The following is a 27,771-nucleotide window of genomic DNA, read 5'->3' on the forward strand; positions in this document are numbered from 1 at the left end:
AACTGGGAAGATTATTGCACAGGTGTCAATTCTCTAGATTCATTTATTAATTTAACAGCCCTGATAAAAATCCAGCTGGATATATAGGTCTTAGAACTTCAAATGTAAGGATCCTTTAACAGTAAGTATGTGACAGAGCACAAAGAGCAGCTAGGTTTGTGCTACGCCTGGAAACATTATATAGGTAAACTGTGTAAAATGTCTACAGCAAGAAATCAAACTATGAACCAAGATTTTCATTTCAGGTGGCAGGAATTAAGTAGAATAAAATTATAGCCTGTACATATATGGTGCTTTATGTGTGAGACACTCATTTTCTAAGTGCTACACGCACATACCTACGTGCTACCCCATCCCCCAGCTCATTTAATCATGACAACAGCCCTATGAGGTATGATAGTCTTCCTATTTTTCAGGCAAGAAAATTGAAGCACAGAGAGACTAAGGATCTTGAACAAGGTCACACCAGAAAGTAACAGTAAACTCACACCAGAGATTAATAGAAGTCAGAACTCCTATCCCATACCAGGCTCTTGCTTTTTCTCATTGAGATGTGAAGTCTGCTCTTTGAGAACTTCACCCTGGAAGAGAAAGGCAGACAGTGGAGTAGATCAATGCCTACAAGGTTTCTTGAGAGGGAGGCAGGAGTAACTTATCTTGTAACTAACTGAATGCATCTGGACCATTAAAGATGGAGAAAATCAGCTCCATTAACAGAGCTAAGTAAGAGCAATTGACTGTCATTATTCTTGTGGGTTGATGGGTTGTTGAAATGAAGTGGACATAGTAGCCCCAAGGATAGACTACTGAGTGAAACATGTTATGGACCAAGAATCAAGAATCAAGTTGTTTAATATCTGGACTTTATGAGTGGGGCATTTTAGTGCACACCAACACAAGAACACTCCTTCAGCTCATTGTCAAGCCAAAGTGGATCCCGTCAACTGACAGATAAGCGATTAAAAAGAGAGGGAAAGAAGTCATATTACTCCAGGCCCATAAACATGGTCTCATGGTCAAAAGACAAGGTAGCTACATTGGCTAAAACATGCTCTGCCTCTGGGGAACAGGAAATGGTTGCTGTGTATTTGGGTGGGAGGAAAGGATTTGGAGGATTACTAATTTTCATAAAAGGCCTCATAAGTTTTTTATCTTTATGTTCATAAAGATCTGATTTTTAAAAAATGCACTAAAAACCACAATGAGATCCAATTCTTCACCTATCAAATTAGCAAAAATGCTAATGAGCCTGGGATGAAAACACTGGTAAGTGTATGATGGAATGTTCCAATTATTGCTGGTGGCAGAGTTAATTGGTGTGACCTTTCTGGGCAGCAGTTTATCAAACATGTATGAAGAGTCTTAAGAAACCTGATGATTCCTGTAATTCCATCCCTGAGAATCTACCATAATAAAGTAATCTCAAATATTGAAGACAGCTTTACCCTCAAAGAAGTTCCTAGAATTAAAATTGTGAAAAACTAGAACAGAATGTCCAATCATAAGAATTAAATAAACCATAGTACATTCACTTATTAAAATATATAGGACTGAATATTTACAAAGATTCTATAAGAACATGGAAAATGCTGATGGCATAATAAGTGAGAAGAGTAGGATATACAACTATATATATATATATATATTCTTAAGTGTACATATTTTTGGCAAAGGCTTAGAAGATAAAACCAAAACTGTGAGAAAAAATAGTTGAAGGAAGCTGGTAGGAAAATTGATGATTTCTGACCCTTTGTTTATACTTGTCTGAATTTTCAAGTCTGTTCATGAATATGTTTTGCATGAAAAAAAATAAGTCAAATGCAGTAACAATAGAATAAATGACAGTGTCACTTTAATCATCAGAAAGAAAAGGGTACTGTAATAAACAAGACTGAGCCCCTCAAGCCCATTCTCATTAAGGTCAAAGAGAAGTTCCAACCCTTGAAAAATAGAAAAACAGTTCTATTGGAGCTATTCTAGGAACAGCTTTCAAGGGGAAGGTCATAATAGAACCTAAAAAAAAGAAATGTTCTGGATATGTGACCGAGCTTGGTTTATTTGGAATAAGTTGGCTCAGAAACTGTTCTGATTAACCTGCATGGGTAAGATGGCATTTAACTTGAATATTTGGTTATATTGCATCCATCTTGCTTTTTCTACTGGAAAAAAAAAACAAACCAAAACTAATATTGTATTGGGAAAGGGTAGGGGTGGGGAGTTAAGAGAAATTTTTGTCAAATGTGTTTTAGATTAGAGACCCCACTAGACTACAGCTTCGAAGTGGAATTAGTCATTGGCACAAACGTGCCTTTTTAAAACTATTTCTGGTGCAGAAGCAAAGGTGTGTGTGTATTGCCAGGGCCAGGTTTTCTCAGCTTCTCTTGCTTTGCTATGTTGTCACTTGAACTAGGATTTGAGGTAGGAGATGGCAGTCAGGGCTTCTAGTATGTGATCTACTACATAGGATTATTTTTTTTCTTTTTAAATTTCTTCTGAAGGACTGGTTGCTATCAGTGCATAGTTTCTCAGAAACGTTTAAAAGGACAATAAATAGCATTTTGGGGTTATTTCCCTAAAACTAGGGTTTTTGTATACTTTAGACCAAAAAAAAAAAATCCTGCCATTTGCAACATAGGTCAACCATGAGGGAATTGTACTGAATAAAAGAAGTCAGAGAAAGACAAATGCTATGTGGTATCACTTATATGTGAAATCTATTTTTAAAAAAATGAACTCATAGAGAATAGATTGATGGTTGTTAAGTGTGTGTGTGGGGAGGGGCACAAAATGGGTATAAGTGGTCAAAGTTACAAGCTTTCAGTTATAAAATAAATAAGTCCTGGGGATGTAATGTACAGCATGAGAACTATAGCTAATTGTGTATTTGGAAGTTGCTAAGAGAGCAGATCTTAAAAGTTCTCAAAGGGTGATGGATGTTAACTAAACTTATTGTGGTAATCATTTTGCAATATGTAAATATATCAAATCATTATGTTGTACACCTGATGTTAATACAATGTTATATGTCAGTTATATCTCAATTTAAAAAAAAAAGGTAAGGAATTAGAAAAGCCAAAGTAAGTAATACTTTTGCATATATAAATCTGAATTACACTGATAGACTCACAAGATACTCTATATAATTTTACTTTTGTTAAAAAGTATCTCTTATACATTTCTTTTCCATTAGCTATTCTTTATTATAAAACATAACAGGATAACTCCTAAGCATTTTGGACATTTGCAAATATTAGAAGATAGACCTGTGTAATAGATCAGGTCTCCACATTTTTATTCTTCTTTTTCTGCATTCCCAGGGAGAATTATATTATGGGAATTTGTACATTCTGTCTGTAGTGACACTATCTACTATTTTTATTTTCAAACGTGACTGCTGCCTTCAGCATTGTGCAATGTTTGGCTAGCACGGTGTTTTGGCTGTGGCTGTGTCAGGAGTTTCTTGTGTTATACATTATTGCAATAGATTTTGTTATTGATTCCAGATATGTTTATGTGTCTTTCTTGTTCTCAGTTTCTGGAGGTTAATCTGTCTAGTGTTGTTCTTTTTCTTGCAGGAAGGAATCGGAATCCTTGAGAGTTGGATAAAACTGGCACAAAGAAATGGAAAAAAAAAAATCCTGAATGAAATCTTTGGAAGTAAAACTATAAATTGATTCCAAGTAAAGACTTTCTTAGGTCTGAAAAACTCAGACAAATTTAGAAGTATTTTTATCTATAGTGTCTTTACATTCTTGCTGAGTAAAACAAACAAAATACCCAAACCCAAATAAAACAACAAAAAAATCGCTATTCAATGATACGTTCTTGAATGCATAAAATGGTGTATAGGCTTCTCAGTCGAGACTGGCTCTGTGTTTGGCCAGCAAATGAACAGCATGGCAAAAGTGGATAGTACAGTAGTGTAGCTGGTAGCATTTTTCTTGGTTAATCAATATGATGGAAAGGTGGACATAGATGGATTTATCTTCCAAGTTTCTCCAGCCAAACTGGTTTTCATAGAAAGGGCTCTATTTTAATCCTTGTCCCAGTATAACCACTATATATTGGATATAACCTAAACAGTTTTATTTATAACTCCTATTGTTTCTTTAAACTTTTAGTTGAGCAAAGATTTTTTTCTATCAGATTAAAACTTAGCAGATCCCAAAATGTTTATGTTCACTGTACAGTAATACAGTTACTTTGAGATAAGACAGCCTCAGTGCGAAATTTAAAAATAATCCATTCTAACTGGTGAGATACCACCTTACACCAGTTAGAATGGCAAAAATGGACAGGGAAAGAAACAACAAATGTTGGAGAGGTTGTGGAGAAAGGGGAACCCTCTTACACTGTTGGTGGGAATGCAAGTTGGTACAGCCACTTTGGAAAACTGTGTGGAGGTGCCTCAAAAATTTAAAAATAGAGCTACCCTATGACCCAGCAATTGCACTACTGGGTATTTACCCCAAAGACACAGATGTAGTGAAAAGAAGGGCCATATGCACCCCAGTGTTCATAGCAGCAATGTCCGCAATAGCCAAACTGTGGAAAGAGCCGAGATGCCCTTCAGCAGATGAATGGATAAAGAAGATGTGGTCCATATATACAATGGAATATTACTCAGCCATCAGAAAGGATAAATGCCCAACTTTTACATCAACATGGATGGGACTGGAGGAGATTATGCTAAGTGAAATAAGTCAAGCAGAGAAAGTCAATTATCATATGGTTTCACTTATTTGTGGAACATAAGGAATAGCATGGAGGACATTAGGAGAAGGAAGGGAAAGAATGAAGGGGGGGAATCGGAGGGAGAGATGAACCCTGAGAGACTATGGACTCTGAGAAACAAACAGGGTTCTAGAGGGGAGGGGGGATTGGTTAGCCCGGTGATGGGTATTAAGGAGGGCACGTACTGCATGGAGCACTGGGTGTTATACGAAAACAATGGATCGTGGATCACCACATCAAAAAACAATGATGTATTGTATGGTAACTAACATAACATAATAAAATTAAAAAAAATAAAAATAAAAATAATCCAGTGTTAAGATTTTAGAATTTTGATTTTTAATCCAGAGTAAGAGGCCCCAGGCCTGCAGATAGTAAGCCGGGGCATTTGGGGAGGAGAAAGAGAAGCTTATCAGTAACCTTCCTGGGCTTGGACTTGTTGAGCTGTAGTTTTGGACCATGCCAACATTAAAGGAAGAGGAGGGAAGAAAGGGAAATAAGGAAGGAAAGTTCTTTGCTGCTGGTGGCTGGTATCTTCATAAGCCAACTTCTCACTCCGGTCCCGGTGGGCGTTTATAGCTGATACTTTCTTCTGTGGGTACTCTGAAGACCCCTCAGTGGCCCTTTTTAGGGGCAGCTCTCATAGCATGAAATAACATCTCTCCTACTGCCCTCAGCCCTGCTGTGGAGATAGCTTCCTCTTGGTGCTGCATCCAAGTCTTTTGTGTTCCCAACCAGCTCTTTCCCCCAGAGCCCACATTTGGTCCATGGGAATCAAACGTTTCTTTGCTTTTACTAATAATGGAAGTATAGTTCCTTTGCAAACATAGCCTGTTATCCTGAAATAAAGCACTCTAACTTTCTCAGTCCACGGTCTCTCTCAATTATGGAGAAGATCAGGTCCCTCCAGGGGCTCTGGCTGCAGGCCTTACTCTCATTGCAATGAGGAATGACAAACCCCCCCCTTTACCCTTGGGGAGAGGAGATGGGGCTCAAGCCCAGCTTTTTCCATAGAAACATTCTCCAAAATATCTTTTTCATTCTCTGAATGCTTTGCCTCCCCCTTTTTCTGTATTCTTGATCTGACTGAATAGCCCAAGAATTGTGGAACCAGTTTCTGTACATTCTATTTGTGCATTTTGCATCTTGTCTGGCACCTAGCTTGGGCACACATCACCTTTAGTATTTTGTTGCCTGGACCAAAACCCCGGTTAACACACCGTTATACTGATGTGAACTGCAATGGCAGTCCTGTTAGTTAGATCTTAGCCTAAGATTGCCAGAAAAGATGGAGAACACCTATTTAAATTTAAATTTCAGATCAACAATGAATAATTTTTTTACTATGTGTATGTCAATGCACTACCGGAGACGTGTAAACTAAAAATTGTTTATCTGAAATTCAAATTTAACTGGGCATCCTGAATTTTATTTGCTAAGTCTGGAAACCTTCTCTCAGTCAAAACCTTTTAAAGCGACCGAAATACATTTTGATTAACATTTGATTATCTACAGGGCTGTACATATGTATTTGTCTCTGATGTCCAATTTGGATAATTAGGTGTAACCTGTGCTGGAGGCATAAAATAACTGTTCAGCAAATCTGTTCTGGTGACAATATGGCTGTTTCTGGGCGTGTAAGATTTGTCATCCTCCTGAACACTAATTTGTCTTGTACCTACACATGTGCAATGAATCTTGAGGGTAAAGATCATTTTCTCTTAGCCACGTTGAGGCCTAGTTTGGGGAGGGTTATAATATGATGAAAAGAATTGTAGTACAGGGAATAAGCTGTTTGTTCTGCTATTAAACACTTCTTGCAGTTAACTATTTTTCAACTCATAAATGCTTGTTATTTATAATGTGTCTTGTAAGGAGTTCAAAGTGTATTACAAAAGCATCCTATTAAGGCTATCTGATTCCACTGTTGATATTATTAGATATCATGGTATGATCCTGCTTTTAATGATAAACAAATGGGTTGAGCAATGAGGTTCCAAAAATCAGAGTAAGAAAGCAATTTACCAAATCAAGGTTTCTATTCAACATTTTCAGTTCACATCATGAAGTTAATTTAATGGCACGATCTTTGGAGAAGGAGTCATTTTGTAAGTTTTATGTGCTCTCAAGGTTCTGGTTTGGTGGCAGAAGGAGAAACAGAGGTTTTCCACAATAAGATCTCTGAGGCATGTTTAGAGTGAGAGTGCCTGAGAGAACTGTGGGTAGGTGTTTCATGGAAGATGGGATCCTCTTTAGCTGCTAATTCTGAAAATTATAGCAATGGTGGAAGAAGAGGATTTATGGAAATTACCTGGGTGGAGCTTTAAATATATAACAAGTGTTTCTGATTAAAGATGGTAAAATTGATTATTATTCTTTCCTTGCCTGAAAGTTTATAGCATTACCACTGTAATACTTGACTAGTTTATTTCAAAACTTAAAAAGGACAGGGTCTCAATGAAGGTTATCTTGTATCTGTGAAAAATGCATAGGATGGAATGGGAGAAAACTACCTTAAAAGAAGCTAATGTGAAAAACCTTATAAATCATAAACATAATCTGGTTATCATATGCCACCAGAAATTCAAAATGAGCTAATGATGTGATGTCACTGCATAAAATATGAATGTAGTCTTGGTCTGCAATAGTGGAAGCATATTGGTATGAGCATCTTTGAACTCACTTTGGGGTATAACAGATATGTAAGAATGCACAAAGCTTATGTGAGGAAGGGAAAACTTAAGTAACTTAAGTGGGACATCCTAGCTGTCTTCAAATATTTAGTGCTCCCTCATGTAGAAGATGAATGGACTTAGTGTAGTTGCAGAGCATAACTATAGCATCAATGAATAGAACTTACCAGGAGACCCATTTCAGCCTGTAAACTAGCTAATAAATAGAACAATCTAAACACAAAAACTGGTTTCGGTTCAGATCTTTCAGTTCAACTCTATGATTTCGTAATTCTAGATATTCTTACAGAGCATGATATTAATTAAAATATGTAAAGTACTTGCTATCTTTAGTCACCGTCCTAAGGATATGCACGCATTCTTTCACTCAGAAAATATTAACTAACCACAGGTACCAGGCATTGTTAAAGGCCCAAATATTTGCCTTCCTAGAGTGATATTCTAAATAGCATAATTAAAAAAAAAAATTGTATAGTAAGTGGAAAAAATGATACATGTTCAAGTTAAAAATAGAACCAGGAAATAGGATGGGGAGACCTAAGGGAGGATTTGCAATTTCAAAGATTTTATTTATTTGACAGAGAGAGACAGTGAGAGAGGGAACACAAGCAGGGGAAGTGGGAGATGGAGAAGCAGGCTTCCCGCGGAGCAGGGAGCCCGATGCGGGGCTCGATCCCAGGACCCTGGGATCATGACCTGAGCCGAAGGTGGATACTTAAGGACTGAGCTACCCAGGCGCCCCAGGATTTGCAATTTTAAATGGGGAAGGCCTTGAGAAGATTATTATATTTGTGTGAAGGTTTGAAGGGGGTGAGGAAGCAAACCATTTGAATATCTAAGGGAGAAATGACCCATGCAGAGTGAACAGCAAGGGCAAAGGTCCTAAATCAAAGCTTGCCTATTGTTCTGAACAGCAAGGAGACCCCTGAGGCTGGAGGCAAGTGGCACAGGGGAGGGTAATAGGAGTTAAGGTCTGAGAAGTAATAAGGGACCAGCTTTTGTAGGGCCTTTCAGGTCTTGGTTGAGCATTTGCTTTTTCCTCTGAGCAAGATAGGCAGCCACTGAAGGGTTTTGGCAGGGAGCGACATGATGTGGTTTACTGTGTGATTTGCAGAGAACAGATTGTAGGGGACAAGGGAGACAGTTAAGGAGGCTGTTGAGATAATCCAGGAGAGAGAGGATGGTAGCTGGCCCCATGTTGGTCGCAGCAGCGATGGAGAGAAGTGGCCAGAGCCTGCATTTATTTTGAAGATAGAGACCACAGAATTTGCTGGCAGATCGGATGTGGGGTGTGAGGGAAAGGAGGAATTAGGATGACATCGAGGAGCTGGGCCTGAGCACATGGAAGGACCGAATTGACATGAAATGTAATGGAGAAGACTATGAAGTTTTGTGCAGGTGGGAAGGATATCAGCAGCATTCCAAGAATTATCCTTTTAACCATCTTAAAATGCTTTGAGGTTATAATCTCCATTCTACAGAAGATGAGACTGAAATAGAAGTTAGGGAACTGGGCAGCATTCAAAGTGAAGGGAAGTTCTGAACACAGGTACCTGACCAGGACTTGTCCTCCCAACAGCTGTGTGTGATGTCATATAATAGACCTGGTCACAACATAGCCCATGTTCCTCAGCAGAGAGCGGATGACACAGGCTCAGAAACACAGACCACCACTGAGTTATGGGAATCTGAGGAGGAGACTGAAGGTACAGGAACAGGAAAAGACTGAAACTCTACCTGCAAGCATAAACAATGGCTCCTCTCTCTCATTGATTTTTATTGAGGGAGAAAAGCATTTTGAGTAAAGAGACTTTTCTCTGGTTAGCTAATGGTTGAATTGTTTAAAAATCCTCATTTTTCTGATATGGAATTGATTTTGTGTCATTTATGTGAATTGAGCATGGTGATACTTTTTTTTCCCCCCAATTAAATGGTTTCACTTTTATTTTTAATCTTTCTGGCTCTCAAGTTTCATCATGATAAAGGACTTTTAAATTCTGTATTATATACTCAGCCATCTTCCCTTTTTATGAACATTAAAGATAATTTGAAAAGCATAGCCAAGTTTTAACATAAAGTCACTCTAAGAAGTAACCACAAATGGTATTTTAGTACATTTCCTTTTAATAATCCCTTTAGTTTCTTTAGTACATATTTATAGATGTTATATATGATGGATATTGTATTATATGTATATAGCTTTGAATTATGCTTTTTCACTGACATAATATGACAATTTCCCCAGGTTATTAAATTCTTTGTAAATGTAATATCCATTCATAATTCTTTTAAGCATCTCCTGTTGTTGAACTGACCTATAATTTTGTAGTATCTTTTTAAAAGGACTTTTACTAATACTGTTAGTATTTTCCAAATACAATGGCTTGTGTTTAGAAAGAAAACATATTTTTGAGATTGTGCAGTCTGTGATGTGCTAGTTATGTTGCTCTCTCTAAAATTATAATCATTGGTGAGAGAAAAAGCTTGAACTGATAAAGTCACTTCACTAGAGATCTATGTTCCATGCTCTTTGAAAATTTGATTTGTTAATGTTTTTCCACGTCAATAAACTTTGTCACAGACAACTCTTTTAAAAGCAAAGAAGTGATGTGCTCCATGCCAATATTTGTAATTTTGTTACAGTTTTCTTAGAACTTTTATAGGAAACAATAAATGCAAGCCTCTCCAAGTAACATTGTGAACTTCTATTTTATTTTAATGATTCTTCTTCACTAAGTGGTGCTTAAGTGTTTAATGTTTTTCAAGGATTAAAAACTAGCTATTGATGCATTCTGTGATGAGTACATGGGGATATATCTGTAAATTTCAAGTTTTGGGGATTACATTTGCTAAATGCTCTGGAAATATCCTTTTGTGTTTTCTTATTTTGACTATATTCTAATATTTATCTCTATTTCTACCTGTATAGATTCTGGCTTTGAATATAAAACAACTTCAATAACTTAGTGACTAATCTATGATGATATATGCCTACTTTATTTTTATCTAGAAATAAATAAATCTAAATCTCATCCATTTTCATGAAGCTATTTGTGGTAGCTCATGCTTAGGGTCAAATTTATAATATCCAAAATATTAATTTTACTTATTTAACCTGATTAAACAAAGGGATACTCCGTTAACAGCAAATTATTTGAAAAAAGATTATATAAGCAGATGACCAATTTTTTAAAAAATGAATATGAAAAAATATATATCTAACATTAAGATCATTCTGAGTAGAATTTAATCTTTGATAATTTGTACATTTCTTGAATTATAAAAGATTTAAATTATAAATATCAACTGCTCTTATACTGTGGATATTTCGAAGTTTACTTAAAAAAAAAACACAAAAAACAGACCCAAAACACCAAAAAACAAAATAAACAAACAAAACAACTCCAAGAACCCAAGAATATTAGAGTTGGAAGAGTCTACAAACTTTATCTAGTATAAAGTTACTAGGAGACTAGTAAGTATCAACTTACTTAGAAATAAGTTCCAGGTTGTCTGGCCTCTAATTCATGTATTTTTTCTACAATCACTCCTCCTTATGAGGCATAGGCTTGTAAATAGGACTTAATGGTAGCTTAATCAGCTTGTTGTCCAAAGATCTGAAGACAGGAGTGACATTACCAAGATGGTGACAGGGATCATTCTTGACTTTACTCTCTCTCACAAGAAGAACAACTAATAACTATCCATAGACAAGACACCACTGAGAAAGTCCTAGGACACAGGAGTTAGATTGAAACCCCTCTGTACCACAGAGGCTAAGACAGACTACATTAGAAGTCTCAGAAAAGTAGCTCCATGTTGACTACATTGCTCCTCCCCCAAGCCAGCACAGCACCACACTGAGAGGTCTCTCCTGAACCTTTCACCAATGGAAAAAAAGCCCAGGGTGGACATTCAGCTCCCCTGAATGGGTCACTTCTTGGGAGCCCCAACTCTGGTATCACCCCATGGTATTACAGGGAAATGTGTGAGATTTCACCACTAGGAATATGATTGTAATGGAGATGAGGGGAGGTGTTTGCAACAACCAGTGCTCAGATCTTGGCAGACCAAATTCCTACCTGCAGCACCCAGGTAGTAGTCTGAACTAGTGTCTTAGTTCATCTGCAGAGCCAAGATGGCAGTACGCCCTGACCAGGGAATTCAGTGGGGCACAGATCTGCCCTGAAAACTGAGAAAACTAACCAGAGAAAATGAGAAGTTGTGTAGACCCTTCAATTGTCCTGTGTACAATGGCCCTTGAACAGAGAGCATAGACTGTGGTCTTTCCAATCTACAGAGCAAAACCAGTGGCCCTGTTTGGCCAAGGAATTCAGTGTAGTCTTTCCTGATTTAGGTCCCCAAACAAGCTATACAGGTCATGGGGCCCATTCTGCTGCCCTGCTGGGACAGGGAAACTAATTCATAGCCCCACCTACTACTGAGAATATTATCCAGTTCTGACATCTAGAAAGCCTGAACAGAGAACCCAGGCAATAGTGGAACCCATCCTACAGCCTTGCTTGGATGGGAAAACAGTAAAAATCACCATACCTACAAAAATCTGTTACTGGATTCACAGTGTAACAATATATAAACTGTAACATCAACAACTTAAAATGTGAGGGGGACGAGAAGAGTTTAAAAGTTTAGGAATGCTATCAAGGTTAATTTGTTAACAGTTTAAAATAGGGTGTTATAAGGGTGTCTGGGTGGCACAGTTGGTTAAGTGTATGGCTCTTGATTTTGGCTCAGGTCAGGATCTCAGTGTTGTGAGATTGAGCCCCCCATTGTGTTCCACACTGGGCATAGAGCCTGCTTAAGTTTCCCTCTCTGCCCCCCCCCCAATTGCTTCCTAAAAAATAAAATAATAAAATAAAAAAAATAATAAAATAGAGTGTTATAATTTTAAGATATCTTATGTAAGTCTCATGGTATCCACCAGGGGAAGACCTGTAGTCATCATACAAAAGAACATAATAAAGAAGTCAAAGAAAATGGACACAAAAAGACAACAAGACATGCACAAAAACCACAGCAGGATTAGGAGCAAGAAAAAAATGTATCTACAAAACAGCCAGAAAATAATTTACAGAATAGCAATAGTAAGTTCTTGTCTATCAATAATTGCTTAACATAAATGGACTAAATTCTCCAATCAAAAGACAAAGAATGGATAAATGGATAAAAAACCAAACAAAAAAATGAGATCCAGTGAAATGTTGCTTACAAGAGACTCACTTTAGCCTTAGATGCACATAGACTGAAAGAGAAGAGTTGGAAAAAGATATTTCAAGACAATGGTAACAAAACCAGACAAAGCAAAACAACAACAACAAAAGACAGGGTAGCTATACTTAGACAAAATAGACTTTAAACTAAAAATGGTAAAATGAGACAAGAAAGGTTATTAAGGATTTTTTTTAAGATTTTTTTTTTAATTTATTTATTTGAGACAGAGAGAATGAGAGAGACAGAGAGCACACGAGATGGGGGAGGGTCAGAGGGAGAAGCAGGCTCCCTGCCGAGCAGGGAGCCCGATGCGAGACTTGATCCCGGGACTCCAGGATCATGACCTGAGCCAAAGGCAGTCGCTTAACCAACTGAGCCACCCAGGCGCCCAAGAAAGGTTTTTATATAATGATAAAAGGATCAATCCATCAAGAAGATATAACAATTGTAAATATTTATGTACCCAACATTTGTGCACATAAATATATAAAGCAAAAACTAACAGAGCTAAAAGGAGAAATAAACAGCAATATGATAATAGTTAGGGACTTCAATACTCCACTCTCAAAAATGGATAAATCATCTATACAGAAAATCAATAAGGAAACATCAGATTTGAACAACACTATAGACCAAATGGACCTAACATATACAGAACATTCGATCTGACAACAGAAGAATACACATTCTTCTTGAGTGTGCATAGAACATTTTCTAGGATAGATCATATGTTAGGCCACAAAACAAGTCTTAGAAAATTAAAGAAAATTGAAATCATACTTTTTCCTCCCTGACCACAATTGTTTGAAACTAGAAATCAGTAACAGAAGAAAACTGGAAAACTCATAAATACATGGAAATTAAACAAGGTTCCTGAACAATCAATGGATCAAAGAAGAAATTAAATGGAAAATAAAAAAGTGTGTGAGACAAAAATGGGAACACAACATGACAAAACTTACGGGATGCAGCAAAAAGCAGTTTAAAGAGGAAACTTGACCTATAGTAAGAAACAAGAAAGTTCTCAAATAATCTAACTTTATACCTCAAGGAAATAAAAAAAATAAATAAACTGAGCCCAAAGTTAGCTAAAGGAAGGAAATAATAAAGATTAGACCAAAAATAAATGAAATAGCAAATAAAACAATAAAAAAAGATTAACAAAGAGTTGATTTGAAAAAATTAACAAAAGTGATAAACTTTTTGCAAGACTAACATAAAAAAAAAGAGGACCAAATCAACAAAATCATAGATGAAAGAGGAGACATTACAACAGATAGCACAGAAATACAAAGGATCATAAGAAGGTGTTATGAACAGCTATATGCCAACAAATCAGACAACCTGGAAAAAATAGAAAAGTTCTTAGAAGCATACAACCTACCAAGACTAAATCAGAAGGAAATAAAAAATCTGACCAAATGAGATTACATGAATTAAAAAAAAAAATCTTCCAATGAAGAAAAGCCCAGGAACAGATGACTTCACTGGTGAATTTTACCAAACATTTAAAAAAAGAATTAATGCCAATCCTTCTTAAGTTCTTCCAAAAAATCAAAGAGTAATTTTATGAGACCAGTATTACCCTGATACCAAACCAGTAAAGGACACTATAAAAAAACTATGGGTCAATATCCATGGTGAATGTAGATGCAAAAATTCAATAAAATACTAGCAAAATGAATTCAGTAGCACATAAAGGACCATTCACCATGATCAAGTGGGATTTACCCCTGAGATGCAAGGATGATTTCACATACATAAATCAATGTGATACCTCACATAGAATAAAAGAAAAATAATTATCTCAATATACATAGAAAAAGCATTTGACAAAATTCAGTATCTATTCACAGTAAAACTTCCAAACAAATTAGGTGTAGAATGAACTACCTCAACATAATAAAGGCCATATATGACAAGTCTACAGCTAACATCACACCTCATTGTAAAAGGTTGAAAACGTTTCCTCTATGATCAGAAACAAGACAAGCATTCCCACTCTCACTACTCTAATCCAGCATAGTCTAGGAATCCTAGCCAGAGAAATCAGGCAAGAAAAAAGAAGTAGAAGTCATCAGAATTGGAAAGGAGGAAGTAAAATGGTCTCCATTTGCAAATGACATAATTTTATATATAGAAAATCCTAAGGACTCCACCAAAAAGTTAACCTAAAAGACAAATTCAGAAAAGTTGCAGAATACAAAATTAACATACAAAAATCAGTAACATTTCTATACACTAGAAACGTTTTTGAAAAAGAAAATTATCCCATGCACAAAATTTAAAAAATCAAAAATAATACTTAGAATAAATCTAACCAAGGAAGTGAAAGATCTGTACACTGAAAACTAAGATACATTGATGAAAGAAATTGAAGAAGACACAAATAAATGGAAAGGTACCTCTGTTCATGGATTGGAAGAATATTGTTAAGGGGTGCCTGGGTGGCTCAGTCAGTTGAGCAACCAGCTCTTGATTTAGGCTCAGGTCATGATCTCTCAGAGTCATGGGATCAAGCGCCACATGGGGCTCCATGCTCAGTGGGGAGTCTGCTTGGGATTCTCTCCATCTTCCTTTCCCTATTCCTCTCCCCTTGCTCAGCTCTCTCTCCCTGGCTCTCTCTCCCACCCTCTCTCTCAAATAAATAAATAAATCTTTAAAAAAAAAAAAGAATATTGTTAAAATGTCCATACTACTCAAAGCCATCTATAGATTCAATACAGTACCTATCAAGATTCCAATGGCATTTTTTTCAAAAGTAGAAAAAGAATCCTAAAATTTATATGGAACCACAGAAGACCCAAATAGCCAAAACAATCTTGAGAAAGAATAAAGTAGGAGGTATCACATACTCTGATTTCAAGCTATATTATAAAGCTATAGTAGTCAAAACAGCATGGTACTGGCATCAAAACCAGACACACTCTCCAATGGAATAGAATTGAGAGCCCAGAAATAAACCCATTTACATACAGCCAACTAATATTTGATAAGCGATCTTAGAATACTCAGTGGAGAAAAGACAGTGTCTTCAATAAATGATGCTGGGCAAATTGGATATTCACAGTGCAAAATAATAAAACTAGACCCCTATTCTTCACCACTCACCAAAATTAATTCAAACTGGATTAAAGACTTGAGTATGACTGGGTGCTGTAAAATTCCTTGAAGAAAACAGGAAAGAAGTTCTTTGACATGGGTCTTGGCAATGATTATTTGGCTATGACACCTAAAGCACATTTAACAAAATAAAAAATAAGTGGGACTACATCTGCTCAACAAAATGAAAAGACAACCTATCAGATGGGAAAAGATATTTGCAAATCATGTACCTGATAAGGAGTTAATGTTTAAAATACATAAAGAATTCATACAACTTGCTAGCAAGAAGACAAATAATCCAATTACAAATGGGTGAAGAACCTAAATAGAATACCTGGAATATTTTTCCAAAGAAAATATATGAATGGTCCACAGACACATGAAAAGCTGTTCAACATCACCAGTCATCAGGGAAATGCAAACCAAGACCTCAATGAGATAGCACCTTACACTTGTTAGTATGGTTATCATCAAAAAGACAAAGGATAACTCATGCTAGAGAGGATTGGAGAAAAGGGAACACTTGTGCGCTGTTAGTGGGATTGTAATTTGATCCAGTTACTGTCAAAAATAGAATGAAGTTTCCTCAAAAAACTAAAAATAGAACTACCATATGATCTAGCAATTCTGCTTCTGGGTATTTATCAAAAGGAAATGAAAACATTATGTCAAAAATGTATTTGTACCCCTTTTTCATAGCAGCATTATTTACAATAACCAAGACATAGAAATAACCTGTTTTCATGAATGGATAAATGGATAAAGATGTGATTACACACACAGACACATACTAGAATATTATTTAGCCATAAAACAGAAGGAAATCTTGCCATTTGCAACAACATGGACTTAAAGAGTATTACACTAAGTCATAGAAAGACAAACATCATATGATCTCATTTATATATGCAAACTAAAAACAAAGATTTGTGGTTTCCAGAGATGGGGGTAAGGGAGGGGTAATTGGGTGAGTGTGGTCAAAAGGTACAAACTTCCAGTTGTAAGATAAATAATTACTAGAGATGTAGTGTTCAACATAATGACTACTCCAGTTAACACTGCTGTATGGTACATTTGAAAGCTTCTAAGAGAGTAAATCTTGAGTTCCCATCACAAGGAAAACATCATCAAAAGGAAAATCTCTTTTTTCCTTTTTCCCCCCTGTACCTAAATGAGATGATGGATGTTAACTAAACTTATTGTAATCATTTCACAATATATGTAAGGCAAATCGTTATGCTCTACACCTTAAATTTATACAGTGCTATATGTTGAATATATCTCAAAACTGGGGGAAGAGAAAGCCAAGGAAATTTAGGGCTCTTACTTTGATGGTATTATCAACTACTGTCCTAGTCTTCCAGTTTTAAGATGCCACCATTTAATAAGATTGGTCTAATTATAGTAGTTCAGAAAAAAAACTCACCATGACACAAATGTTATAACATTACCTACTTTAGAAATAGTAAAATGATCCATGGTCTGTATCTATTACAATGACAAAAATAAATAAAGTGATGCAAATACTGAAAAAAAAAAGAAATAGTAAAATAAATATCTTAGATTCAAAGATTTAATTACATGTACTCTTTTTGCAGATACTTATCGGCTTGTATACATTTTCTGTTCAGACACAATTTAAAAAGATCACTTACTGACTTATTCCAGTAGAAGTGCTTTCTATTTAGGTGTGAATCCTCTAACCTGTTGGTGATCCAGGATAGTAACTATAGTTTCATGTGAGTTTTTGTTTACATGCCCTTCCTTAACATGCTTGAACAGGTTTACTTGATACTTTAAAGATCAACAAAATAATTGAAACTTAAAATCCACTTTTTTTTTAAAGATTTTATTTATTTATTTGACAGAGACGCGGTAAGAGAGGGAACACAAACAGGGGGAGTGGGAGAGGGAGAAGCAGGCCTCCTGCGGAGCAGTACCTGGGGATCATGACCTGAGCTGAAGGCAGATGCTTAACAACTGAGTCACCCAGGTGCCCCTTAAAATCCACTTTTAAAAATATTCAATTTATACTTAACAGAATTAAAGACCATTATTTCTTTCAGGTTGCTTGCAGCATTTTTCTAAGCTTCAGAAACCAAATTCATGGCCTAAGTGCCACTCCCTATGGCTCTTCTACTTTTGACAGGAGCTAAATGGAGCTTATATAGAATGGCATACATAAAACAGAACTCTAGGAACTGTTATCCCATTATCTGAATTGGCTCTTTGGTCAAAAACTATCAACCATTTTCTTGCTACTGGTGAAGTCCCTCGATGTGTGTGCTTAGAATGATCCATCTAGTAGAGTCTTGGTCTATTCGAAATACTCATTTTTTCTTAGTTTTGTTTCTGCCTCTGACCCATATGGTTTACTTCTATCTTCTACATCTGGGGCTCATTGAGAGCAGTGAATGTTTGCCTGCCATTGTTCAAAGCTCTTTTTGTAAGGGACATATGCTTTCTGTCTGAACTTCATGTACTCTATCACTTATAATTCTACTGCTCTTCTATTTACTGTTGCTCAAATAGATACAAGAGGGGAGTTGTAGGAACTACAGTTCTCTTGTGTGACTCCTTCCAAATGCTCTCAAGTAACAATAATGGCCCAAATACTTTTTGAATGAGTTTCGGCAGGAAATATAATATTGCCTGTACCAAGAGCTGCTGGGAGACATTCTCTCATGATGGAAATTCTTTCTAAATCTATTTCTTCATAGTTGTTGACTGTCTTTTACTTAAAACCAACAAAACCAAAAATAAATATGCAAAAAAACCCCACCCCCACCCAAACAAAACAAACCCGTTGCCCCATGGTCTTGTTTTTGCAAAATGTCATAGATTAGAGTTTTGCTTACAAGAACATGTGAAATCACTCTTTCTTTACTTTAGGTTGTTTTTTAGCCCATGCAGAGAAAAGACTGGTCATAAGAAAGGTGTGATTCCAAATCTTTGAAAGATGAAACAAGAGTAAGTTAATATAGGAATATCAGATGGTTCCATGGTAGTTCTCAAACTCTAAGTCCATGGAACACTGTTGTTTCTTGAGATGAATAGACTCCATTAAATAAAACCATCCAGTAAGTTTCACCCACAGTTTTCATTGCCACATCAGAGAGCTCTGCTACCACCATAGTTCTACTATCCCCTCCCCTCTGGAGAAGCCCAATTAAGAAATTTATAAGAAATTTCTTCCAATAAAAAAAAAAAAGAAAGAAATTTCTTCCATTAGGCAAAGTTCCCCCTCAGCACTTAAGAGGTAATATTCTCCTTCAAGTAGTTTTCTTGATGAACTTTTGAGATATTGTGTCACATTAGCTGGTATGTTTCCCCACTCAGAATGGCACTGAATATTTCTCCTTGCCCTAGCAATTAAATCATCCTGGGCCTATTACCATCATGGTAGTGAATTTTTTGCAGAAATGTAGAAGAAATGAATGCTTAGCTTTTGCATTTTGAAATAGATTTTTGAAATAGATTTTTGAAATTTAAGACAAGGTGATAATATTAAGGAATTTTGAACTACAAGAGCTGGGTTTTTATATTTTTCAGAAGCAAAAAAAGTTCAAAGCATAAAGTTCATGCCAAAAAATCTTACATTTTTTTCAAATTTTTTTTTCTTTAAATATGGAATGCTTCATGAATTTGTGTCTCACCTTGCACAGGGGCCACGCTAATCTCTGTATTGTTCCAATTTTAGTACATGTGCTACTGAAGCAAGCACCCATTTTTCTCAGTCTTGACAAAGAGCCTTCAAGTTAGGCTTAGGGAGAAAAAAAAAAAAGTACATCAGAGTGAATCCTGAGTGTGAGTTTCTAAGATATGAGTGGGTCGTGCTATATTCTCTCTATGGTTAGTTCCAAGTGGAGGCATATGATAGAACTTCTTATACCTTCCATTTAAGTTTGTCATTCGGAGAGAAGGACATATGCTTGCTTCTAAGGTGGAACCCAAGGAAGCCGACAAAAACTGACTGTCCTTATAGTACTACTTCAGCCTAGTGTAGGAACAGCAGAGTAGAAATGGTGGTGGGATGTGAGTAGGCAGATCACACTTGAGATAGCTCTAAAAGACATTTTCCTAGGGCCCAAAGGGTTCAGGGACAATAGATATCTCATGGCCCCAAGAGTGGAAAAGAAGTATATGTAAGAAGGATAGCAGATCAGAAAATGCTTCTCTGTATGGAGAGGGAAACATAGATTGTGGAATAAAAACTATGACCGATGGGATCATGGATCTTAATGGATGCCAGCATGGGAGGATGGGAAGCTAGGGACTCGGGAGGGTAAAAATGTTAGCAGGTGACCAGATTCTGACCAATGACCAACCTCCCCGGCTGCACACCACCACCGTCACCACTCATTAATCCCCACAAACTTAGGTAAGAACCCAGAAACTGGGGAAAGAAAGAGAAAGGAAACTCTTAGATGGCTAGCTTAAATTTGAAATGGCTAAAATCAGGTAAGATAGAGGTTTGAGTTGATCTATAGAAAACTATGGAGGCACATTATCTTTACATATCTGAATATTAAGAACTGATAATTTATTTTGCTACATATACTTGATTTTTTCGTATTTCTATTATAGAATCTTGATTGGAAGTGATCCTATCTTAGGGTATAGTAGAATTACTTCTTAATTAAGGATTCATTTCTTAAACAAGGCTGTAAAGCAAAATTGTTTACAATGAAAAGTCAATCAAGAAATCCATTAGGCCAAGGGTACAGTACAATATACAGTATATTTATTCAATAAATCCCACACAAGCAGTTTTTCCTCCAGGGCTGGAGAATAGCTGGGTTTTTTTTTTTTTTTTTTTTTTTTTTTTTTTTTTTTTTGGTAACACAAGATTAAGTTGTGTGCTTTGTGTCTTGAGACATTTAGGTTGCAAGAAACTCCCAAAATGAGAGGCTCATGGGACTGGACATTATGTGAGGGCAGATTCATTCCTTCCACCTGCTACTCTGAGGCATTGGATCATCCAGCAGAAAGAGCTTTCCCTACATTATTTAATTCTCTCTCCTATGTACACACTGGCACTCACTCTCTAAACTTAACTCTCGTGTACTTGAAAACATTGTATATGGACAATTGGACTCTTGTGTTCGTTCTTGAATTTTTGATCTGGACATTATGGCTCTGGGCAGATGGCCTTTGTAAACATCCTACCTGGCTTGACAATTTTGGGTTAGATCTAATGTCATTTAAACTCAGCCTCTTTCCTCCCAATACTGTGTTTGTTCTCCATCTCATAGGGTTAAAACAATACGGGCTTCTATCTTCACCCAATACACAGAAGTTTTGATAGTACACTAACATTTTGAAAACTACACCTGGCTTAATTCAATAAAACTGCCTATTTGAAACAGCAAACTTGAAAGAAACTTCTAACTTCCTGTAGGCATTGAGTTTTTGTCTTCAAATTGATAGTAAATCAGTTTTTTTTTTTTTAAGATTTATTTATCTGACAGAGAAACAGAGAGAGAGAAAGCACAAGTGAGGGGAGAGGCAGAGGCAGAGGGAGAAACCAGCTTCCTGCCGAGCAGGGAGCTGGATGTGTGGCTCCATCCCAGGACCCTGAGACCATGACCTGAGCCGAAGCCAGACACTTACCGACTGAGCCATCCAGGCACCCTGATAGTAAATCAGTTTTTAAAGCAAAACTAGTTATACATTCTTAATTGTGAGCTCAGATTCCATAATTATGTTCTTTAAAAGTAAACTTCTGTTATTTTAAGCTAGGAAAAAAATTATACTGAATTGTAGTGTTACTGATTCTTATTGGTAATGACTAATAATTATAGGCAATATTTACAGGTAGATAGAGGTTTTGTGGGAATTAAATTTCAATTTAGGATGCTAAGAATATAGTTTACTCTTGAACAACATGGGTTGAACTGTGAGGGTTCACTAATACACAGATTGTTTTTGATAAATACAAGACTGTAAACATATCTTCTCTTCCTTATAATTTTCTTAACATTTTTTTCTAGCTCACTTTATTGTAAGAATACAGGTGTAATACATATAACATACAAAATATGTGTTAATCAACTGTTGATGTTATTGGTAAGGCTTCTGGTCCACAGTAGGCTATTAGTAGTTAAGTTTTGGGGAAGATGAAAGTTATATGCAGATTTTCTACTGCATGGAGGGCTGGTGCCTCTAACTCCTGGGTTGTTCAAGAGTCAACTATATATCCAATATTATGAAGTGAAAGCTGGGCATTAAAATTAAATTTAAAATGAGATTAATATATCAAAATGTTAAAAATTAAGTTGACGCACACCACAAAAATCACACATTTCTAGGGCTTCTCCCTGGATCTCAGAAGGGGGTCCCAAACAAAGTGCCCAGAAACATATATTCTATTGGTTGCATGGTAATATCATTCTATTCACATTTTATTGGGCATTTGTTAAATAAACATTGAACTAAACACTTTATATTTGTTATTTCACCTGTTATATTTTATAGTCATCCTAGTTAGAGGTTAGGAAGTCAAAGCCCAGAGAGAGCGAGAAACTTGCCGAAGGTCATACAGCTAATAAGGGAGAACAAAAATTTTAATACATGCAAGTCTGATTAATTCCAAATACTTTATTTTTTATAATACTTAAAGTTTGATTAACGCAATTTAAAATGTTACTTTATGTAGTGTCAGTTGCACTTAAACCTAGAGACAGAAATATGTCCTCCTTTCTTCACCCATCCTTTCAATTTATTTTACATGCAAGTTAAATCTTGACATGGCCAATATTTTGACAAACATTAGATTTGTATCTAGATTCTGGAAACAATTATGTTTTATAGTAGATCCTGGGTAAAAGTCAGGCGAGGCATAGTATTTTAAAAACCTCAGTAGTGCTATTAACACTCAGGTGAGTGACTATATTCACTATATTTCACTATGTGTTGAAAAGTGATTGCTCTTATGTTTGTTTAGATTCATCTTGTAATATTGTGCTTGGCAGCCAAGAATCTGTGGAAATATTGGCTTCAGACTTGGGTTTGTAATTCAACCGAGCCCCAAGCTCTGAGTTTTATAGAAACACAGAACAATTTTTCCTGTACTTTGATTAGTATTTGCTCAGGTGATTGACTTTTGTCATTTCTCTTTGAGCCTGGAGTTTAATGTTTATTATGCTTAGCTATATGACTGCAGAAATCTTCAGGTTCCAAGCACAGAGTAGGTTTTGTTTGGTGTACTTACAATTTTTCAGGCATCTGGGTGTGTTAAACTCAGGGGTTAAAAAAAAAAAAAAAGGAAAACCATCTTTAATTACATATGTATGTATACATAGAACATTATAGAACATTTATATATTGGCAAAGGTTATTTGTGTTTAAATGTGGTAGTTCTTGACATGATGACCCCCTAGACCCTCACCGGTAGATGTTATTTTGCTTTAAGAGCATGTCATGGCTTATTTGCTGCTTTGGGTCCTTTAGCTGTGTGATCCTTTTGTTTTTACACTTGGTTTCATGGTCTTTCAGACTGTGCCATGAGTTGGTTCACATCATCTTGACTTAACTTTTGTATGTCACAGATCAAGTATCTAATTATGTGCTTTCTTGCTTCCTATGATCTCTCACTGCTGGTCCCCTGTCAACACCAGTTTTTAAGTTGATTTCCTTTGGCAGCCATGCCCCTGAAAAAATATATATGTGTGTGTATGTATATATATGTATTTTTTACCCTGGAGTTTGGCCATACATTTTCAACATCTGGGTTTTAATGAAGATTTTAATTTTGTTCTAGTGACTTCCAATTTACTACTTTCTCAGCTAGGAACTTTGGAAAGGGGGATATGAAGAGAATTTTCAATATTTCTAGCAATGAAGAATAATCAGTGTAATATATGAGTAAGATAGATACTTCTGTACCTTAAAAAGAATAGATGGTGATTGCTCTCCAGATAATAGTGGGGGGGAATGAATTTACAGAAAAAAAAAGAGGGTTTTCCTTATTTAATGCTTAGGAATAAATTTTCCTCAGAGTCAGGGCATAAACAAGCACTGTTGAAAGAGAATTAGAGTCCTATTGTATCACTTTTTAGTATCTGTTTTTTATTATTCCAGGAAATGGCGTTATTGATTGATTGGGATCCAAGAAGTAATTAAAAACATACATCCCCTATAAAATTGTGAATTTGTTTAGTCTTTTTCAGAAAATTGCTTGCATCCTGCTATGAGTATTTAAACCTAATCACTGCTGATATTATGTGATAAGCCTTGGCATTTAGAACATAAAATGTGAGACAACCCTAGTTCAGTTCAATCAATGACTCTTGTATGTGTACTATGTGGCAGAAAATGTGCTCATTTTCTCTCATGATGATGAGAATATGAAAATGCCTAATGTATGCCCTCACCAAGAGCTCACTATTGATAAAATAGAGCATTAACCAAAAAGGAAGTAGGCCATTTGTTAAAGGAGACATGATGGAATAATTTTGTCTGAGAAACTTCATCAAATACTATATTTAGGAAATATATTGATTATTTCCGTTCAATTAAGTTGTGTAACACACACTAGAATAATGCATCACTGATCTCTACAAATTTATTACCTCAAACAAAATAGTAGGGAGAGAATAAAACCTCAATCTCGTGTCAGTCAGACCTTTGGTCTGGTCAGGGAGTCTTGGCTCTACTTCTTACTGTAGAGTGACTTTGTTTTAATATATGTAAAGTGGTAACAATATTACATGCTGATAGATTTCATTATGAGATTATCTATTACATAATGATTTGATAACATAAGCCTTCAAAAATGTTGTTTATTAATTTGATCATTACTAGTAGTAATGAATGGTGTAGAAAGGTGTAGAGACCAAAGACTATGAATCAAAGTAGCCAGGAGATGAACATGATATAGGGTCATTTTCTTTTCTCTAAAAATTCATAAGAAATGAACAAAGGAATTGTATGCTCTTCAAAATGGTTTCAAAATATTCACGGAGCAAAGTAATTCTGTAGAGCAGAGTGTGGTCACTGGAACAACTACATCAATATCATCTGAGAAGTTGACCAAAATGCAAGTTTTAAGGTCCCATCCTAGACCTACCGAATCAGAAATTCTGGGAATGGATTCCCATTGATTTGTGTTGTAATGAAGTTTTCAGGGGCTTCTGATGCATGCTAACATTTGAGAACCATTGCTGCATATTGATATCAATATTATATGTCTTATTAGACAAGTCATTTATGACCAATCTTTTATAAAACACTTCTTTATTACTAAGTCTATATTTAGAGTATAACCCAATTTAATTTCACATGGAAACTTTCAAAGTCATTCCTTATAACAAAATTTTCCTTTTCGTTTCATTTTTAAAAGATTGCTTTAGTTACTGGGGAAGAAGAAGGAAAAAAAGAAATTAGAATAAAGTTGAACTTTAGTTGAAATTAGGTGAAATTTAGTATAGACTGAGACATATAAAATAATAGAACGTTCTGAGAACTTTTCTGCTGGTGGTGACGTCTTGAAGGTAAGAATATTTTTTTGATCTCTCCTGATCATACTATTTGTTACTATTATTTTTTCCATAAATGAATTTGTCTTTTTAACATCTTTTGAAAACTGTCTTCTTCAAATACTCTGTATTCATTTGGTAGAGAAGATAAATGTTCATAAACATAGAATAGAGGCAGCTTGAGGATTTGAACTTTGTTTAATACAATTTTGCATTCATAGTATCTACCTATGTGCCTGGTATATGCAAGTGTGTCATAGATATTTATTAAAATTGCATTAAAATCATTACATAGTACAAAGCCAAAAGGAACCAATGCCATAGATGAAATAAAGATAAAAATAATCTAAGATTTCATAAAAGAGAGATTACTTCCATCTGGAAGACTAAGAAATATTTCACAATAAAGATGAAATGTAAGCTAATCCCTTGAAGAATGAGTAGAATCTAGACCTGCTTGGATGGAAGAGTTAGCAGGCATAGGAAAATCTAGGCAAAGTGAGTAACATTTTGCAATACACAGAGACTGGAAGTGCAGGTTATGTACATGGAATGAAAAGCTCTGTATTACAGGAAAAAACACAGAAAATAGCATGATAATTTTTCTGAGGCCAGACCATTAAAGAATAACAGGCTTGGCATCCAAACATTATTTTATGTGGTGTATAGAGCCATTTTAGATTTTTGAATAAGATATAAATGCTTAGAGCTATGCTTAAAGGTGATTAATTGGCCAAGTATAAACTACATTAAAGAAGGAGCTGTTGAATGTGGGAAGAGGAGGGGTAACCTGGGTTTCAGAGAATTAGGGAAACTCATTTAACCACTCATTATATTTAATGAGGTGTCAGAATCAAAGATAGATGTCATTTAAATTTAAAGCCTGGCTCATTAAGAAAACAGCAATCCAAAGAAGTGTCAGAGAAGCAGAGGCAGAGGACGTTTAAATTTTAGACATGATGAATTTGAGATACCAGACCAAAGAGGCAAAGAAATCTAGAAAGTATTTGAATATTAAATATTGGAGTTTAGTAACCAAGTGAGGTTGGACATACATATTTAAGAGTTGTTTTTTTTTTTTAAGATTTTATTTGAGAGAGAGACAGAGAGAGTGAGAGAGAGAACATGAGCGAGGTGAAGGGCAGAGGGAGAAGCAGACTCCCTGCTGAGCAGGGAGCCTAATGTGGGGTTTGATCGCAGGACTCCAGGATTATGACCAGAGCTGAAGGCAGACACTTAACCGACTGAGCCACCCAGGTGCCTCAGTTATCTTTTTAGATTGAATATGAATTTCCAAGGAGAGAATGCAGTAGAAGTCAAAGACATGGTTTTGGGTAATATCTAGACAGCATGGAGGAAGAAACAAAGAGAACATCTGGAAGAGTCAAATAAGAAGATATAAAAGAAGATGAGGGGGATGCCTGGGTGGCTCAGATGGTTAAGTGTCTGCCTTCAGCTCAGGTCATGATCCCAGGGTCCTGGGATCCAGTTACACATCAGGCTCCTTGCTCAGCAGGGAGCCTGCTTCTACTTCTCCCTCTGCCTGCTGCTCCCCCTGCTTGTGCGCATGCACTTTCTCTGACAAATAAATAAATAAATAAATAAATAATAAATAAAAAGAAGGATGAGGAAGGAAAGAAGGTATATAAATTGATGATTATGAACTCATTAACTGAATATCAATCAACCAGTTTAGTAGAAATAAGGTTGGAAACCAAATTCTAATGAATAATGAAGAAATGAAGGCAGACATGAAAACATCCTTTAAGACTTCTAGCTGGATTGAGGGTAATTATGGTATTGTGGCATAAAATGTACCTCCTGTCTTTCTCCCATTTTAATAACTAAAATTCAGCATACATCCATGAACAAAAGCTCTGTGGGAGCTGTTGGATCAAGCACCTTATTCCAAAGGATCAAGAAGGATTCTCACCCACCTGTGTACTGGCTAATAGAGAGACCTTGGTATGGGCTGTGAAACCAGTAGGAGCCTATGAACTAGCCTCAGCCCCTCTTTGCCACAGTTGAGGTACACCTGGAGAAAGGCTGACTTGAGCTGATACCTACAGACAAGAGAGCCTTTGTAGAAGTCCAGGTTTCCAGAGGAAATATTCCAGCATTCCATTGGAAAAGAGAAAATATAAGAGTAGATTTATTGGAGAGGGTAAGGTATGTCAGTGCCATACCTCCCCCCCAAGATGGCATTGCATGGGGCTGGAGTAGCCAATGGTGACCTCTCCTGTAGGAGAGAGGAAGAGCAGTGAGTGCCTGTCTTCTTCAATCATGTAGATAATAATGGAGAAACCCATTTCTCTCCCACAAAATCCAGAGTATTGAGGTGGGACCCCCATGAATGAGGGAGGAAAGAGGCAGATAATAAAATCAGAGGGCCTTAAAGGGATGTGGTTCCTATGGACTGCATACTGGACTCCAGCAGGAAGCCTGAACAAGAGCCACTGGAAAAACCTCAGAATACCCCCATCTGGCCTGCAGTCATCATCATCCCAATACCCAAGTGCTAAACCCAT

General features: G+C 36.2%; 1 non-coding gene across 1 annotated transcript; it reads right to left on the minus strand.

The window, feature by feature from the left end:
- Window positions 1-19,385: 19,385 nt before the first annotated feature.
- Window positions 19,386-19,488, minus strand: LOC123324693. The gene has a single exon (XR_006539967.1). It is a non-coding gene; the product is annotated as a U6 spliceosomal RNA (small nuclear RNA).
- Window positions 19,489-27,771: the final 8,283 nt, after the last annotated feature.

Source organism: Neomonachus schauinslandi, chromosome 4 (assembly GCF_002201575.2).
Source record: "Neomonachus schauinslandi chromosome 4, ASM220157v2, whole genome shotgun sequence".
In the NCBI taxonomy this organism is placed as follows: domain Eukaryota; kingdom Metazoa; phylum Chordata; class Mammalia; order Carnivora; family Phocidae; genus Neomonachus; species Neomonachus schauinslandi.